General features: G+C 42.2%; 1 protein-coding gene across 4 annotated transcripts in view; it reads right to left on the reverse strand.

Moving 5' to 3' along the window:
* ZC3H12B (zinc finger CCCH-type containing 12B) overlaps positions 1-18,130 on the reverse strand; it is a 62,495-nt gene that overhangs the window by 20,662 nt on the left and 23,703 nt on the right. For 3 of the 4 annotated variants that reach the window (XM_040614623.1, XM_040614627.1, XM_040614626.1), the window contains exon 1: positions 10,541-10,972. The gene's annotated coding sequence lies outside the window, so the exon portion shown is untranslated. Of the gene's footprint in view, positions 1-10,540; positions 10,973-11,971; positions 12,169-14,842; positions 14,948-18,130 lie in introns of those variants that run through there. The other variant, XM_040614624.1, reaches the window with a different exon arrangement.

The following is an 18,130-nucleotide window of genomic DNA, read 5'->3' on the forward strand; positions in this document are numbered from 1 at the left end:
TCACGACTGACTAGTAGAATTGATGATGTGATTCAGAGGAAAGAGTGAGGCAAGATTATATGTATTTTGTTCATAAAGGATCAAACTGAAAGTATCTTATTTAATTTTGCTGGTATTAAGCAGAAGGACATTGTCTGCTCAGTAATAAAGTGCTGTAGTATTTGTGAAAAACACTTGGGAATTACTTATCAATTACTATACAAATGACAATGGCTATCAAAGAGCTGGTGCTAGAAATACTCTATTCAAAGCCTGTTCATTTCATCAGGACCAAAGAATCAGAAGACAGGGTGAATGAACAGATTGAACAACTTCTTTTGGTCTGTTATGACACTATCTTTCCACCATCTCAGTGTGCTCTGAGCCATGCTCTTTCAAAGGGGCAATTATAAGATGCACACGTCTATTATGAGGAACAACCTTTAAATGAAAAAGATTTTATTAACTCCTTTCATCAACTTTGCATCACCTTTAAAAGCAGTTTTACTTGTTTTCTGTAATTGCAGATACTAACACAAAACAAAACCCAACCCAAGTATTTTTTCAAATGTCTCTCTCACCTGGATAACAAATACATATAACAATGACCCTATAGTATTTATTTTAAGCAGCAGGAGAATTGTTTGTACAATCTCTCTTTACTCTTCATTTACCAAACTATAATTAGCATGCTCCTCTGTATAGAATCTTCTCAGTAAGACAGGCATATCCGAAGAGGCATCTTTCTGGAAGAAGGCTATCCTAAACAATAGCCAAGTCCTTGATTGCTATGGCTATTTCTACATCATCAGAAGCTGACTGAAATACACGAAGACATACACCCAAACTAATTTTCACGTAGCTAGCTCAGGCACAAAGAGCAACAAAATCATAACAACATGGACTTGAAACACAAACTGCGTAAACCTAGCACGATCCCAGGTTACTCGTTCTACAACGCATGAATGAATGAAACCCATTCTACCATCTTCACAAATAAACAAACAGGTAGGGCTCGTGTACTATACACCTCCTACAATTAGGCCTCATGTTTACAGTGCAGTGTAAAAGCCTATTAACACAAAAGCTGACAACTTCCTGGTCACACACACACCGATTATGGTAAATTAAAGAGCCTAAATCCATGGAAACAATATGAGTAGAGACAAAGAAAAATCTTTTTAAAAACAATTCGGTGTTCAGAGACACTGCATCCAAGAGGTTCCCAACGCCACCGTGTGCTGCAGCACAGACTAGTGGTTACTCTAAAGACACGTTCTCGGAGCATGTTTTTGTGATCTTTAAAAACTTCCCCAAGACATGACTAATTGTCATTTTAAGGACATTAAAATTTGAGCCTGTGGAACAAAAAAAACCCCAAAACAAACAACCCGAAATGCATTGCACAAGTCTTCAAGAATGTGACAGAACAGTATTTATTAGGCAGTAATTATTGTCAGGAAACATAGACAAAGAGCAGCTCAAGATGTACAGATGGCACTGAACTCTGGATTAGCCCTTAATTTTGAAAAACACGTTTCTACAGTGCTCATGAAAAAAGTGAGACAACTCAACATTGGTGGTGTCATGGCACTGAGGACACAACCTTCTTGTTGGATTCTGATCTCAGGAGCAGGAGAGATATTACACATTACTGCCTGTTGCTGTGAATATTTTCTGAACTATTTTATCTACTGAGAAAGAAGCTGACCAAGTATATGAGTCACAAATAAAAACGGTAGCTTTTTCTCATCCTAATTATACACTTAGGTGGTACATATCTGCTGGGACACATTCACAGCTAAAGAAAAGCAGAAAATACATACTCTAAAATTAATGTTTGGGTATTTCAGAATGGATTAAAAAAATTGGAAGAGTTGCGCTGCATGACATTACATGCAATTATGCTTTGTCCTTAATAAAAATAAAAAGGCTTGGTGATTTGTAGTGTTTTGCCTGTGTATTTTTGTACCTTGAACCAGTAGATTTCCATATTTATCATTATTTTAAACAGAGATAACAGGAATACATTACCATTTACACATGCATACCATAATAATACATATGTTGTAATTCAACAGGAATTAATCACTTTCACCAATTAATTGTTTGAAACTTAGAATGAATTATTTTCAACATGTAACATATATGGTAGCTTAGCATATTTAATTTTCAATTACTGTGTCAAGTGTTGCAAGACTGTAGGAAAACAGGATAAAATAGGCTTTGTAGAAATTTTTGCTATTTAAGTCGACCATTTTGAAATTAAAGTGACCCCAAAATGTGATACTTTTGCAAAAATACAATATTCATAATTTGTAGTCAGTTTCAAATGCATCTCTCAGCAATGTAAACAAGATCATGTGAACAAGCACTCTGAATTTACCTAGCAGGATCTGGAACAAAGAATTCTGTCCTTTTATTCCTTTTAAAATTGTATTTTACATAGTTTTATTAAGACTGTTCTAAGAGCTCTTATATTTAGCAAACAACACTCATACAAACATCATTAACAGATGTATAGCATATATAGTGTGACGTAGCTTCCATAAAAAATCCAAGATACATACTAGTCGCTCAGTGAAGGAAAACAAGTATGTCAGGCTTCAACCAAGACAAAAGCAGCTGGCTTTTGATGCAGATACCTGGCATTAACATCACTTACAGTACTTCGCTCACTGAGGAGTGAGGAGTCTTCCTTATTTAAAAGGAATACTCTTATTTAAGGCATTTAAAATGAACATATGTTCAAATATTTTTTGTACTTTTTATTCTAATAAATTAAACCAACTTGTTTCTCCATACTAGAAGAGATGGTCTACAACAAAGTCCTGAGCACAGATCTGCAGCTAATTTATCCATTTAGAGACATGTATAACCAGTATTCCCAGAGTATGCACTAAGTCAAATAGCATTTTTAGCAGAAGCATTAGAATGGCAGATCAGAATTTTTAGTCCCTTGATAATTAGAGCCATATAAATGACAGCATTCTGATTCAGCTTAATGGATTTTTTCTACTTACCATGCAACGTCAGTCTCAACACATTAATGAGAAGTTTCAACGCTGTCATTTTGATGAACAGAGAAACTTTACATTTACACAAATCAAAGGCCTAATTGTATATCAAGCCAAACTTAGAACAAAATCAAGAAAAACATTTAATTTTTTTCTACTCATGACCTCTCTGAAATAAAACACTGATATACATTAAGTCTAAAGTAAAGTACTAGCAGGTAACACCAGCAGGGAAAACCTTGTCCTCAAAATGAATACTGAAAGTGTAATTGAAAAGTAGCCTGGTGGCTATGGTTAATAATGATTTTTATTTAAAAGCCGCCTCCTTTCCGAGTCAATTCAGATGTTGTATTTTAAAAGAAAAGCAAATCTGCTATTTCTGTTTCTGCATGTGTCTCTCCTTCCCTTAACGGCAAGGAATGTAACTTAGCACACTTCTGTTACAAAGGCAAAGAGCAGAGGAAGATGCAATCATCATCACCACCCAGCCCTGAAGGGGATATTCTTTCTAAACAAATGTTGAGTTCTAACAGCAGAAGGGGTTCAGCTGTGCAGAGAGGACTGAATTTGAGGAATCCACACGCAGATTATATAGAACTAGTAATGACTTTAGAAATACCACTAAGCTTTACCTTTCTGACCTTCTGTATCTTTTTGTGCCTACACATCCTCTCTACACAGAACAGTGATGGAAAAAAACCCACCATACACACACACACACACACACAAAGACAGATATGCATATATATATATATGTATACACACACACAAAAGTTCTGAATCTGTCAATGTATCACTTGATACATTTCACAGACCAATTTTGAGAAGTGGAATAGAGATCTTCCTTCCCAAATGCTGCAAAAACTTACATTACACAGCTGTTCTTCCTTACCAACTTCTAGCCCACTGTCCCTGCTTTTACTACAGTTGGCTCAGTTTAAAACAAATAATTAATGCTATACGAGAACCACGGAAATTCAGGGTCACCGCCAATGATGTAAGGTAAGTGACTGTGCAAGCAGATCAGTTAATTTTCAAATCTGATGACAGTATCCATGGGTATGAAAACCTAGATTCATGCAATCCTGCAAAAGGCTCTTAACCAAAATGTCTAAGCTAGGGACGTACTTGTCCACGACTCTCCCTACAGTATGAAGAGGTTGACTGGGGTCATGCATGCCAGCTGGAAACGTGATTTGGTGGGTTGGGGTTTTTTTTGAGGGGGTAGTTAGGGGAGAAATGTTTGGTTTTAAACACAGATCAAGTTTATAGGGCATCTAAAAAAAAAAAAAAATTGCACCTGTGCAAAGGAGAACAACACCCTGCAACAGGAAGTCAAGAAAGAACCATCATAGTAGACAAAAACATCCTATACAAGCATCTTACACATGCAACTACCTCCCTAAGGACCTCAGTTTCTCACTTTCCATTTCAATGTTGCTGAATGCAACCAACTGGTGTTTGGCTGGACTACTGAACAAGGTATCACAGAGCGACAACAACGTCATTCAGCAATGACAAGACATTCAGCTGAAATACATCCAAATGCCACCACTTACTTCCCAGACTGTGAAGCTTCATGAGCACAACTCCGCCTTCTTATGGTCTTTCTATATGAGCAAAATTATCCTAAATACTCCAACAATTCTAGTGATCAAGACTTTAAAAATCCCAAGACAATAAACTCCCCATATCTGCCATGAGTTCAGCAGGCTACAAAGTTACAGATCTTTTTTTGGCTGACCCTGATGAAAACTTCCTTGCTTAGCAGAAATGGTACCAAGTTACTGTGCTATTATGCTCAACCTCTCCGTAACAAGCAAGACACTAAACAGAAAAGTGTAGCACTTTGCTGTGTCAGAAACAAGACCTCAGAGAAGGTGCCCACAACTTCATTTTTCTAACTCTGTTCAAACTGTAGCACCGTACAAACACTAGTGATCTGCCCTGCAGGATTGTCTGAGAAGTTTAAAGAGTATGACTGTGGCACTTTTCCACGGCTAACCTTTCACAAAGGATTCAGAAATTAACCTGGAGACTATTTCAGACAATGCCAGGAAAAGAAACACATGAAAACAAGAAAAAACATTTCCATTAGCTAGAAGTTTGAGAAACCACAGCCACTTCTGAAAATCCAAAATAAAACCTACTGAACACTAAGGTCACGGTAGATTTGCAACATTAAACATTTAACAACACATTTTGCTGAGCAACTATGCAGTGAACCCCTAGGCCCAAATCTACAGCCTTTACCAAGTCTGAATTTGCAAGGAAGTCATTTGCTTTGGTGATGTCTACAGGATTTAACTCAAATATACAACAGAAACAATACAATAGAATAGAAAACCTGGTAAGAAGGTATCCATTTTTGCCTCCTTCTTAGCATACTGTGGAGCTTTGTTAAACTGATAAATTGTACTAAGAAAACACAGTACCGCCTCAGTGTTTGACGTACTTCAAATTTATTTCAGTAATTACTTCAAATGACCACTGATACCAGTATTAGACTATACATAAAAGCAAGCTGTCTAGCACGTTGCAGGCATGTCACATAAATAGAGGACTTATATTTGCTTGTGAGAGTCAACAAATCAAGTGTGAACTGAAGAGAAACACAAAGGTAGTGTAGAATTTAAACATCTGAGCTCAAACTTCATTTATTTTATCACACTCGTAAGTACGAATTCAAAGGGACAGGATGGACATAATTCGAATTACAAATAGAGGAACCGGCATTTTAGCGGTTTCTTAAGATACCCGATTTGCCTATGGAGTTAACAGATTTCTTGACCTAGAAAGAGCAGGTAGTACCAAGCACAGACAAGTATAAAGTACAGGCCAGACTTCTGAAGGGAAGGAAATGGAATATTTCTATTGCCTTAGGTACTCGACTACACTTCCTAAGACAGAGGAAAAAAAAAAAAAAAGTAGACAGTAAACACACATTGGAAAAAAGCTGTTCTAACAATAATGTAGTATCTCTTTCCACCAGCTTTCTCTTTCTAATAACTTAAGCAGCTACAGGTAGCATTAATGCTACTCAAAAAAGTCTGCTGTCCCTGCAAGGCAACATTTACACTTCAGCTAACAGCATTACATAAAACTGGAGCAGGAGTGTAATCCCTTAAAAGATGACTTATTAGCACTTCCTTATAAAGTGAGATTATGTATTCAGATCTAAACCCAAAGCAATACACTCATTCTCCTAATCCACATTCTGATAGAAGGCTGTTTGGTACTACCTACTCTGCAGATCTACATGACTCATTAATGCTCTGGGAAGGAAAAAAAATGTGATTGCAGCTAAGTCAAAGACACATCAAGGATGTGATGCATCTTATCATCTTAACTTACACTAATTCTAATTTTGTAATTGAGTATTTAGAACACTGCTTTGACAGACTAAACCAAACGTTCCTTTAACCAAAAATCTCATGCAGAAGCAATTTTCAGAAACCTGAAAAACAAAGGGTATTCTGTTTCTAAATGTCTCAATGCACTGGGTGGACCCTTACATGCTATGCCATCCAACAAGAGGCAGGATGTACTCAGCTCTTAGCACATATGCCTTCTGATTAACCAGAACCACCACATTAGAAGCTACTAAAAAAATGCCAGAAGCAGAGAGAGACACCTCACTCAGTAGGCATAAAACAGTACCTTTATGGAAAGCTGCAAAAAAAGCTTTAAAGGCATCTTGTGACCTTGGTATTTCACACCTGTTACCTTGCTTTTGCAAAAACAAAGCCAATCCATCACTAATTAGGTCTGATTTAAGCAAGGTGTTGGACTAGATGACCTCCTGAAGTCTGATCCAAACTAATTTTTCTTTTATTCTAAGATTCCCTCATTCTTACCATGACAACACTGCTCATCTCCAAGATGAAGAAGCTGGAAAGTCATCTTCAAGAAGATGAGAAAAAAGACCTACTGCTTTGCTTTCAAAAATGAAAATAGCAAATATCTACGCTCCAGCAACTTCACCTCTCCCTTTCTAAAGGGAGATCTATATATAGGACTAGGTCTGAGAGAGGGAGATTTTTTTTGGTGTGTTGGGTTATTTTGTTTTAGGGGTGGGGGTTTATTAATTTTTTAAATCAGGACAACCTAGAAATCGGAAAAGGGAAAACACTTGGCGGAGTCTGAAAGTAGTGTCTGATCTTAAAAAAAAAAAAAAAAGAAGAAGGCAGGGTGGGTCAGAGGGGTCAGCTGCACATGGGTTTTAGTTCTAAATCCTCAGACTTAGTTTTGACTTTATGTGATTCAGCTGAGGTGTCTGTGGGCTCATTAAAGGAGCATGTATGTTAAATTTCTTTCCTACTAAAAATAATTAGTCTAAACTTTTGGCTTTATCCTACAGTTGATACTCTGTCCCTGTTGCAGCATTCTTCTCCAGTCAACTGAAATAGAAGTTAAATCAGATAATCAGAACAGATTATTTGATGAGGGGACTCTTTCCAGATGGACTGGATGTGGAAAAGGAACTCTTCTATTTCAGCTACGTAACCAACAAGTGCTTTGGCCTACGCTAGGATTTGTTATACTGTACCATGAGATTCTAAGGAAGTTCTGGAAGAGGTCCATAACAGGCCATGTAAAGCCTAGGTTTTATTTTGACAGAGTGATTTAACCCGCTTTGCTAGCAAGCAAAGTCAAAAACAATTCATGTAAGTAAATTCAATACAATAGCTACCTTTAAACTCAAAGACACTTAGCTTAAGTACTTTTTGTATATATGTAGAAAGAATGTATATATTTGAAGCAAAACTGCCAGCTAATGAAGAGTTTTTCTCATTATGGCCAGTCTCATTAACAAATCATTCACCTCAGAACAATAAAAGTACACCTTAGGAAATGCTGTACTGCTTAGCTCTGCACTTCCCAAAACATTTCCTAGATCTGAAATATTTCAAATGCAATACTACATATCATGGCATCAGAAAGCCTAGATCTGTAACGGTGGTCACGGTATTCTTACTTCCAGATGAATTATCTGTGTTACCACAAATATATCATATCAAATATAGCTTGTCAACAAAAAGGGACAATTCACAGGAAATAAAAAACCCACACATTAACAGATGTAAAGAATTTTTTAAATACCAGAATTATTACAGGCATTTAATTTACAATGCCAAGAAAAAAACCCAGCCTTTTTACAGCAAACTTACAAAAAATGTAAGTTTATAGATATAAAAATATGTATTTGTCCAGCCATAAACACATTCTTCAAGGACCTTTGTGTCTGGCAGATTCCATGATCAAAAGAAGACAGTGTTCTCATGGATGTGTGTAAGGTCTAGGCAGCATTACATCCATTTATATTATTTTTACATTATGAGATGGGCCAATCAATACATCAAATTAATTTACAGTGTGACAACACTTGGAAACTTAGTTCTGAGCTTATAAATTACATTTCTTCAACTTTCCATGCCCTGCTTCCAAAACTGAACTTACATGCTGCCTTCCTTATTCCCAAAAGCTCCAGTGCTTCCTACTCTTGATATAAATAGTAGCACAGGGCAAGTGACAGAAGTAATTTGTTTTATTTCTATTATTCACAGATCTATAGTAGAATTATAAGTATTTATCAAAATTACATTTCCATTGCAAATTGTAAAGTGGCTAGGAAAGTCACAACCAGTAAATGTCTACAATAGAATAATTCACATTGGAAAAGGCATCCAGAAAGATTAAAGAACAGAAAGCCAGAACTCACCTCATTCACAGCAGCTGAGAGTAAGAATTAACTTTCTGACTAGTTCATCTGCATATAAAGTGTCATTGGTATCCATTCACCCTCTTTAACACCTTTTGTTTCCATTCTTTCCGACCAGTGAGTTTAGGTGCAGTTACATTTTCTTTTTTTTTTTTTTTTTTTTTTTTTTGTTTAACACATCTTAAAGAGGTCATTCAAAGAAATTGACTCATCAAGCTTTATAGATTGCTTCTATTACAAGGTGCCAAGCATTAGATCATTTTAGGAGACAAAGAGGTCATAGGTCCAGAAAATGTCAACGACCATAGGATCAATATATACGGAAAACATGACAGTGTAGAAGAGAAGACATATTCCAACAGCAGATAAATTGCTCTAAATTTGAGGATGACCTTGACATTCCCACTAACCCAATTTTTCCAGCAAGAAGGAAAGATAATTTTACAAGTGACATCAGCTACACTTGTGAAATACACCTTCCAGTTCTACATACCACATAGCTCATTTATAACGCCTGGCAAGCAAAAGATACATATCATCAACAAAGGATACCCTCTATACAAAGATGACTGCTTGACAGACACGTCCATTCCAATAAACAAACATACCAAGCATAAGAAATCAGATGGATCGGGAATGCTGCACGATCCCAGGCACTCAGAACTACTGGCATGCATAACAGAAGCTCACAAACGATCAGTATTGTAATTTTCTTTCTGTTCTGCCTTCCCATTTATGACAATACACGATAATCACTGAAACACATGGCAGGATTTTTAAAAAAGTAATCATCATCACATATATCTTAATAAACGCAAATCAATGTTGATCCACATTTATCAACTCCATAAGACACAACATAGCTTCTGATTCAATCTTTCTGCTTGCTAACTTGCAAAGGAAATACACAGCCCTTGCCAAATGTAATTTGTAAATGACTAAATGACAATTAGAAAAGCAGGCTGCTACGAAAAATAAAGCATTAAAATGAACTGATTAGAAAAAGAATCTTAAACCTCACGCATACTGGGGTAAGCATCCAGCTGCTGATTCGCATTTGCACTACAAAGCACAATGGAAGGATGCGAGCGACGATCGCCAGGCACCCCCTACAAAGTGATCTCTTTCCCTCAGCACCCTGCTGTCCCCAGCGCAAGTTTCCTGCCACCCTCGGGCTCAGGCGCCGGCGGCGCTCTCAGGCAGCCCGGCAGCGGAGCCTTCGCAGCCCCTCCCGGCGCTCCAGTCACTAAAGGCAACCAGGCCAGCTCCCCGCTGCCGCGCCCCCCGCCCAAGCCCATTCCGCCGCCCGCCACAGCGGCCCCGGGGCCCCAAGCGCTGCTGCCCAAAGCCGCCAGGGCCGCGCCGCAACCCCCCGCGCAGGCCCCTCGCCACCGCCGGCCAGCACCTGCGGCGGGCCGGGCCGCGGCGCGCCAGGGGCAGCGGCCGCGCTGGCGGGAGGAGGCGCCGGGCCCGGCGGCCGCCCCTCCCCATGCACACAGGGCGGCGGGGGCCGCGGCGGGGACAGGAGAGGCGACGGGGGCCGCGGCGGGGACGGGAGAGGCGGCGGCGGCGGCGGATCACGGCAGAGGCCGGGCCCGGGGAACGGCAGGAGGCCGTGCCTCCACCGCTGCCAGGCCTGGAGGCCGCCCGGCAGGCCGGCAGGGGGCGCCCTGCCGGCCTCCCCCCCGCGCACAGCCCCCCTCCCCCGACTGCCCCCGCCGGGGAGGAGGGGGCTCCGTCACCGCCCGGGCGCTGCGCTGGCGCCCCCCGGCCCCTCCACCCACCCCACCCCCTGGGCCCTTTCCCCCTGCCGGAGCCTCACCCGCTGTCGTCGCTGCAGAAACCGCGCGCGGCTGCCTGCGGGGCCTGGCGGCGGAGAGGCGCGGGGCGGCGGGGCTCGGCGCGGCCGCGGCACGGGCCCCACGCCGGCCGCTCCCGCCGCATGGAGGGGGAAGGGCAGGCCTGGCCGAGGGGAGGGGGCGGGCGTGGAGGAGCGCAGCCAGGGCGGGACGGGGTAGGGGAGAGCGCGGGAGTGGGGCTCAGCGCTGGCGGGAGCCCGGGGGCCGCTGCCGCCGCCTCATCCCTGCCTGCGCCTCAGCCGGGCCAACACCGCTGCCCGGGCGCCGTCGCCTAGCAACTGCGCCCGGCCCCCGCTGCTGCAGGCGCCCGGCTCCTCGCGGCGCCCCGCGCGCTCCCGGAGGCAGCGCACGCGCGGCCTGCGCCCGGCGGCGGCGCGGCCGCGCCTGCTCGTGCCCGCCGTGGGGCCGGCCAGGCGGCGGGGGGGGGGAGGCGGTACCGGTGCAGGAGCGGATAGGGGGGTGGAGCGGGACCGAGCCCCTGGCTGGAACGGGACGGGATGAGCGGCCGGGGCCTGGGGCGCCGCCTTCCAGGGCGCCGCTGGGGTAACAAACCCGCGTTGCAAGTGCTTTGAGCTCTGCCTAAACTTGACCGCTAAAGACTGGGCGCGCCCGGAGCTTGGGGCTGCCGTGCGGCTGTCGCCGGCCCGCCGCAACCCCCAGCTCCCCCCGCAGCCCCCACCGGCGCTGGGACCGCGCAGGTGAGGGGCCGGCACAGCCCGGGGAAGAGCCGTGCAAGCGCGGCCCGAGCCCGTTCCGAAGGCCCAGAAGCCCCGCGGTGCGCAGAACGAGCCCGTTCCCATTCCAGCTCCCGGGGGTGTACAGCCCGTCCCACGGCTTGGGGCGCCCCGGCGGGGCTGCCCGGGCACCGCCGTGCGGGGCCACGGCGCGACCCGCTCGCACGTTTTGTTGGGAGCTCTCCTCCGTTGGTCTTCAGTGTTTCTTTTAATGCCATTTGTTTCATAAAGCATGTTGCACGCATATTTTTTATAATTGAATGTTTCAGTTGAAAGGGACCTAAAATGACCATCCTGTCCAGCTGCCTGACCCCCTCAGGCTGACCAAAAGTCAAAGTGTAGTATTAAGGGCATTGTCCAAATGCCTCCTGAACACTGCCAGGCTTGCGGCATTGACCAGCTCTCTGGGAAGCCTGTTCCAATGTCTGACCACCCTCTCTCTAAGGAAATGCTTCCTCATGTCCAGACTAAGCCTCCCCCTGTGCAGCTTTGAACCATTCCCAGGTGTCCAGACCCTGGATCCCAGGGAGAAGAGCTCAGCACCTCCCACTCCATGTGTCCTCCTCGGGAAGCTGCGGAGAGCAACAAGGTCATCCCTCAGCCACCTCCTCTCCAAACGAGACAAACCCAGCGTGCTCAGCTGTTTCCCATGGGACATACCTTCCAGCCCTTGGCCAGCTCGGCCACTCTCCTCCAGATGTGCTCCAGCACCTCCACACCCTTGGGTGCAGGGCCCAGCACTGCGTGGTGCAGAGGTACCCCAGTGTCAGTCCTCACCGACTTCCACCTGCTCTCGTGTCTCCAGGTTTCCCCTGCCAGCTGGACAACTTTATGAAATACTGAATGAGCTTTATCACCTGCAAGAAAGAGATGATGCAGGTTGACTGCTTTAACCCATTGATGGATGTTTTGGGTACTGTGATGACAAAAATGCGAAAGTTGACAAAATACACAACATTACTACATATGTAAATTTTTTTATATAAACTAATGTGTCAGATGGCACTCTTTATAACACGTGTCGAGTTTTCTGTAAAAACCAGTGAAGAAATGTCTGAATTAAACATCAGTATTCTTTTGAGTCATTTTTCTGTATCTACAATAATTTTATTTTTAAAGAAAATAGTAAAGAAATTAAAAAAGAAAAGAATATTCATGAATGTGCTGTATCTAGAATATACTGAGAAAAGAAAGAAAAATTTCCATCATTACATCCAGTCTTGTAGAATTGATTGTTCTAGCCAGAGTGGTTACGTGGGATCGGGGCGGGGTGAGGAAAGATAAATCATTCTTGCAGTTGGAATTGTTCTGTACCAGATTTGTGGTAAGAAACAAGGCTGTGTGGACTGACGTTAGGCTGTTAAATGGAAGTGGCTTTTTTTTTTCATGCAACAAAATTCAGTCCTGTGCTCAATGGAGTAGGGCAGTGTTTTAGCAAAATTTTCATTCTTCATAATACTGCAACTTGTTTTGAAATGTATCTGTGTATTAATTTTTGGTTTAGAAAAGATCAATTAGAAACAAGGTTGAAATTTTCAGGGTCAGCTGAGGGAGTTTTTTCAGTGGCGGTTTTGTCCTTAAGTTCCTTAGCTCTCTGAAGAATCTAATCTGTGTGCTTAGAAAAACTGATTGTTGTTTGGACCCCACGTATCAAATTGTATAAATAGTAGCAGAATTAGACATCAGTGATCTGAATTTTAGCAATGCAGGAGTGGACTGGAGGATTACATCCTGCAGGTAAGGAAGAAAGGTAATAAGGATTGTTCCTCAGCTATTGTTTATTTTAGTGTTTAACATTAAAAGCATCTCTATATCTATGTTACATCATTAAAAGTATTCCTAAATCCATATATAACACAGTGTAACTATCAAACTTTGTGACCACTTTTGAAGTGCTTTGAAACATGCGGATGTAGTATTTTCTGTCCTTTTTTTAAACAGGGAGAGAAAAATAGCTAATGCTTGTGGGTAGGCTCACTTCCTGTCTAAGAACTTCCAAAGCTTTTGTAACACTTTGTGAAGTCTGGTTTTCCTTATGTCGTTCAAAGTAGAGGAAAGTAAAAATCTGAACTTCTGCATTTTGGTTTTCTGTTCTCGATCTTTTAGTCTAGTGCGTAAAACCGGAAATGAAAAACAGGATAACCCTTGCTAATGTTGGCTGAGTCTCATCACTCCTCTTAGAGGGGACTTTCCTTCTTCTCTCATATCCTCACCCCCACCTGCTCTCACTCCCTCAGTGTCTTAGCAAAAAGATTCACTGGCCCACTGTAGCCAACTTGTCTCCTACCCCCTCAAATCAATTAGTTCATCCAGTTAAATCATCCATCAAAGAAGCCTGCCCCCTTTGAGCACACAGCTTACTTAGGGCTCAGTCCTACAGTCTGTGATTTTTTTTAAGGCAGCAAGAGTTCGCAATTGACTCAAATTGTATCAGGATCAGATCCTATACGTTCTGATTTCTTTACAAAAGCTGTGGGGTGACGAAGACGATGCTGATGCTGATCACTGATTTCCTTCATCTTGTTTTTCTCTTTAATTAAAGAACACAACAACATAGGAAAAAGTCCTTAATGCAGAAAATGACTAAAACATCTCCCCATTCACAGCTGCTGCTTATTCATTATCTGTTCCAGGAATATGTCTTCTGCAGTGCCAGCAAGAGTGCATTTGCAAAACTTGGATTTGTATGATACAGATAAAGCCTCAAAATCGTTACTTGGAAGATTTGTAAGAGACTCTGAAGTAATTTTTATAATGCTTAAAACCTTCAGCTTATTTCCTAATTTATTGTCTAGTGGAATTGATAGAAAAAGAAAGTAGATGCTTTGTGCAAGTCATCTGAGTTTTTAACTTTCTTTATTGATATTAATTATAATTTGTGACAAATAGATTATCAACACTAATAATCTTCTATCGGAGGGGGAATGTTTGATCATTGCTGCCACTTGCTCAGGTATTAGATGAACCTCAGCCACTGCTCCTCATGATGTCCAGTGCTCTCATCTATTTTTTCTTCATTCTCTCTTCTTATTTCTTGCCTTATATTTAAGTAAATTATTTGGAACAGGAACCACCAGTTTTGTCCTTGGATTTCTATAGTGCTAATTATGAAGGGATCCTGCTCCATAGCTCAAGACTGTAGACACTAATGTGATTAAATTCATGACAGGGAAGATCTCACTGTTCAGAGATACCAACTACTTAAAACTCGCATGGTCTCAGGACTCTCTACTCTCACGAAAACCATTTCTCGAAAAGCAAATACCAATTTACTCATGAAGTGTCAAGAAGTAATCAAACTATCAGCTATTAATCCTTGAGAGAATGTGGCTTGCTTCACATCCTGAGTCAGCCCAGGTGCATCAGTGGCTGATCAGAAGCAATCCATCAAGGGATTTATCTTTATTATGGTTAAGGTAATAAGAGAGTAAAAGGCAGGACATACAAAAATCAGTGCAGATAGTACTTTCCCTAAGTATGGCCACTTACTCCAGCTGTTAGGAGCTTCCCTGTCTCAGACTCAGAACAAACCTCAGTCACAGCAGCTCAGCTCTGAAGCTTGTTTTCTGGCTTTTTATTTCTTCCAACTCCAGCACTCTCATCCAAGCCCCTCCACAGCTTCAGTTCACAACTTCTCTGGAAAAAGAAACAACAAACAAACAACCATGGGCCAAGAAATGCTAAGGGTGATTCTCAGCATCTTGAGTTCATTATCCTGCACAAATCTTCCCTGTGAAATGCTAGGAACTGTGGCATGTGAGGAGCTTGCAAGATCAATTTTTAGCTCAGAACCAGCTATTTTACCCAGACTATGTGAGTTCAGTTACCAAGTATTTCAGTAATTCATGGCATTTTATGTTGGTTGGCTTCATAACATCATGTAAATTTGTATTACTTTACAGGTATATAAAAAATGGGGTCCCTGCTCCAAAGCAGCACAAGGAGCAACAGCGGTGAATAGAAGCACCAGTAAAGGCACTTAGAGAAAACAGACTGCCACAGAGAACGAAAGAATAGCAAAGAGCAGGCTGGAGAACACAGCTAAACTAAAGGGGGGAGAAACCCCCACCTGCTTACCTGTGCTTGATGAAAACTAATAATTTTTGCTACTAAAACACCCAATTTTTTAAATAAATGGGGGTCTGATACTGTAGTCTGCATCCATTCCAAACTCCCATTTACTTCACTAGGAATTAAAAGCATTTAAAAAGATGACTAAAGCTATTATTATCAGGGAAAAAAACGAGCAGAAAGCTGTAGTGCACCGGTTCTGATGTCATCCTTGAGAACTGAAGAGTTTTTATGATTGACCTGCTTTCCTGGATCATTCATTTCCATTGATCAGTGAAAGCAGAAAAAAAGGGCCAAACCATATCTCTGGGGAGTTTCAGCTTCTCACACAGCCTGGGACAGGCATGATCTGCATTACATTACACTGATCACTAAATGTAATCTGTGCAGCAAGAAGAAAAAATCCACTGATCAACATTTGCTGCCTCAGCTACAAAAGGTTTGCTTAAACACCATTACACAGGCAGGGCAGGGCAGGGCAGAGAAGGCACATGCTAGCAGAAGTTCTTTGGAGACTGGCCTTGTATCAGAATTCAGGAATTTAAACCTTTTCCTTCCTTCTTGACAAGAACTCAAGAGGAGGCAGAGGCAATGTTAGCCTGTCTCATTCCCTTCTACTGGCGTAAATCTCTTTCATTACACAGAACATGTTGCATTTTTCTTTACTGCTTGCATTTTTGTGTCTGGCTTCTCAGTAGGTTTTCTGCATTTGTTTCAGATGTTTCTGCATGCCATTTCCAAAGGTAGTAAGTGATATTTTTATTTTTCTTTTAGTTTACCTCAGCTGAGTGCACATGAGAAGGTTGTGTGATTCTTCATCATGACACTGAATAAAGGGGAAAGTTCCAGACAATATTTGATATAAATTCATCATGAACAGAGTGAGAACATGCTTCAGTTTCTTTAAAATAAATGAGCAGGAGTAGAAGCATTTACAGATAAGTAGGTGTTACCCCCCTGAAGCCTCAGATAGACAAAAATTCCAAATTAGCTATATTTTCAGATGTGCCTGCCTGCCTTCCTCCCAGCTGCCACTCGTCTCAGGCCCCATCCCTTCTGCAGACAAGCCCTCCTGGCTGCCTACCCTTTTCCACTCTCAGTGACTCCTGCCGAGCGGTCCTCCTATGCCAGGACACAGCCTTTCATTTTTCAAGGCTCTCTGCCTTGAGAAGCTAATGCAGACACTTAAATCCATGCTCATGTGTGACAGCTCCTCTAGTCCCCTGGCCATCTTGAGAGGTCACAAAAGAAGCAGGAGCAGGTCAGTGTAGGGGCAGGCTATGCGCCACATTGGTAAGGGTAACTCAACTCCGATCAGGTCAAAACCCCTACCTCAAGGCAAGGATCTGCAGCACTTGCGTTGGTATGGAGACACCTTTGTCTGAGTAGTTTTTAAAAGCAACATGGAGGTTCCTCACCTCCCAGACGGCCTTTCCTGGTGAAGTGTTCTGTAGCCAGACATTCTACTGGAATCTGTCCTAAACTCTCTGTATTGCTCATTTGATAGATTACTTTTTAGAGTCCTCTCACAGCTGACCTAGTGGATTATCTGCTGTGATGGTGGCTCTTCCCAACACCTTTTCCACACAGAAAGACTACTACTATTATTATGTGCTGCTGCTATACTGTCCTGTTTGCTTAGGTGCTGGAGCCAGAGCACAACACCTCAGTGGCTCACCCTATCTGCTTATTACCTCATACTCTAGTTTGCTAGTTTTCTAGGCACAGGTATTCATTCATACATGAGGGAGACCACTTGCCCTTTAGTCCGCAACTGTAAATGCAACTGGCTCAAGATATTCAGTTCTGTGACTATAAGCCGTAACTCGAGCAGATCTACCACACACCATGTAAATACTATCTTGCATTCAGCCATCTTTCATGTTCCCCAAAACTCTTACCTTTTTCATTGCTCTCCTCTAAATTCTGTCCATCTTTATTTTTCACCTCCTTTCCAGAGTCCCAGACCAGACACCAGCAAGTCTGATCAGTGCAGAGTAGAGGTTAAGTACTTCCAGTGCTTTCCATATAACACTCCTCTAATATCTTCCAGAATAACTGCCCTGTTGTCATCAGCCTCACACTACTGACTGATGAGGGGTCTGCTATACCCACTAAGACTTTTAAAGTACCACTGATTGTACATTTGCAACAGACAGAGGCGTGTTTGCAGAATTTGGTTTTCCTACTGACTGTCTAGACCTTCAGGTTAACGTTCACTCTGATGCACTGAACTTTCAGCCCAGCACAACCATCAGAGCTGGTAACCTTCAGGGTAAATGCTTGGGCATATAGGTCATGAATTTACCCTGTGGATCCCTTAGGACAGATCCTGAAAGAGACCTTTTAAAGTGTTGAGATATAACTGTTACCTTCCTAACTTAAAACACAGTGTTTAGTACATTACAGTAGCTGAAGGAAAATAATGACCTGGCTGAGGAAAGGTTGAGAGCCTATTCATCAGGCTCTGTAAAGTGCTCTGATATCCTTGGCTAGAATATCCATAGAACGACAAATGGTTGCTTTCCTCAATCCAACAGTTTTATTTGCATTTTGTCTTTCTTTTCTATACTTACCAGTGCTACATATAGTAGCAGAAATAAAAAAAGAAAACCCTAAAGAACAAAATGTGTCTTTTCTGGACTCCAGACACAGTCACATCACTATCATCTAGTATCATCTAGTAGAAACCAGCATTGTAGCAATGATGACTACAGCAGGCCTGTGTCAAAAAAGTTTTTAATCAAA

This window comes from Falco naumanni, chromosome 14, assembly GCF_017639655.2.
Source record: "Falco naumanni isolate bFalNau1 chromosome 14, bFalNau1.pat, whole genome shotgun sequence".
In the NCBI taxonomy this organism is placed as follows: domain Eukaryota; kingdom Metazoa; phylum Chordata; class Aves; order Falconiformes; family Falconidae; genus Falco; species Falco naumanni.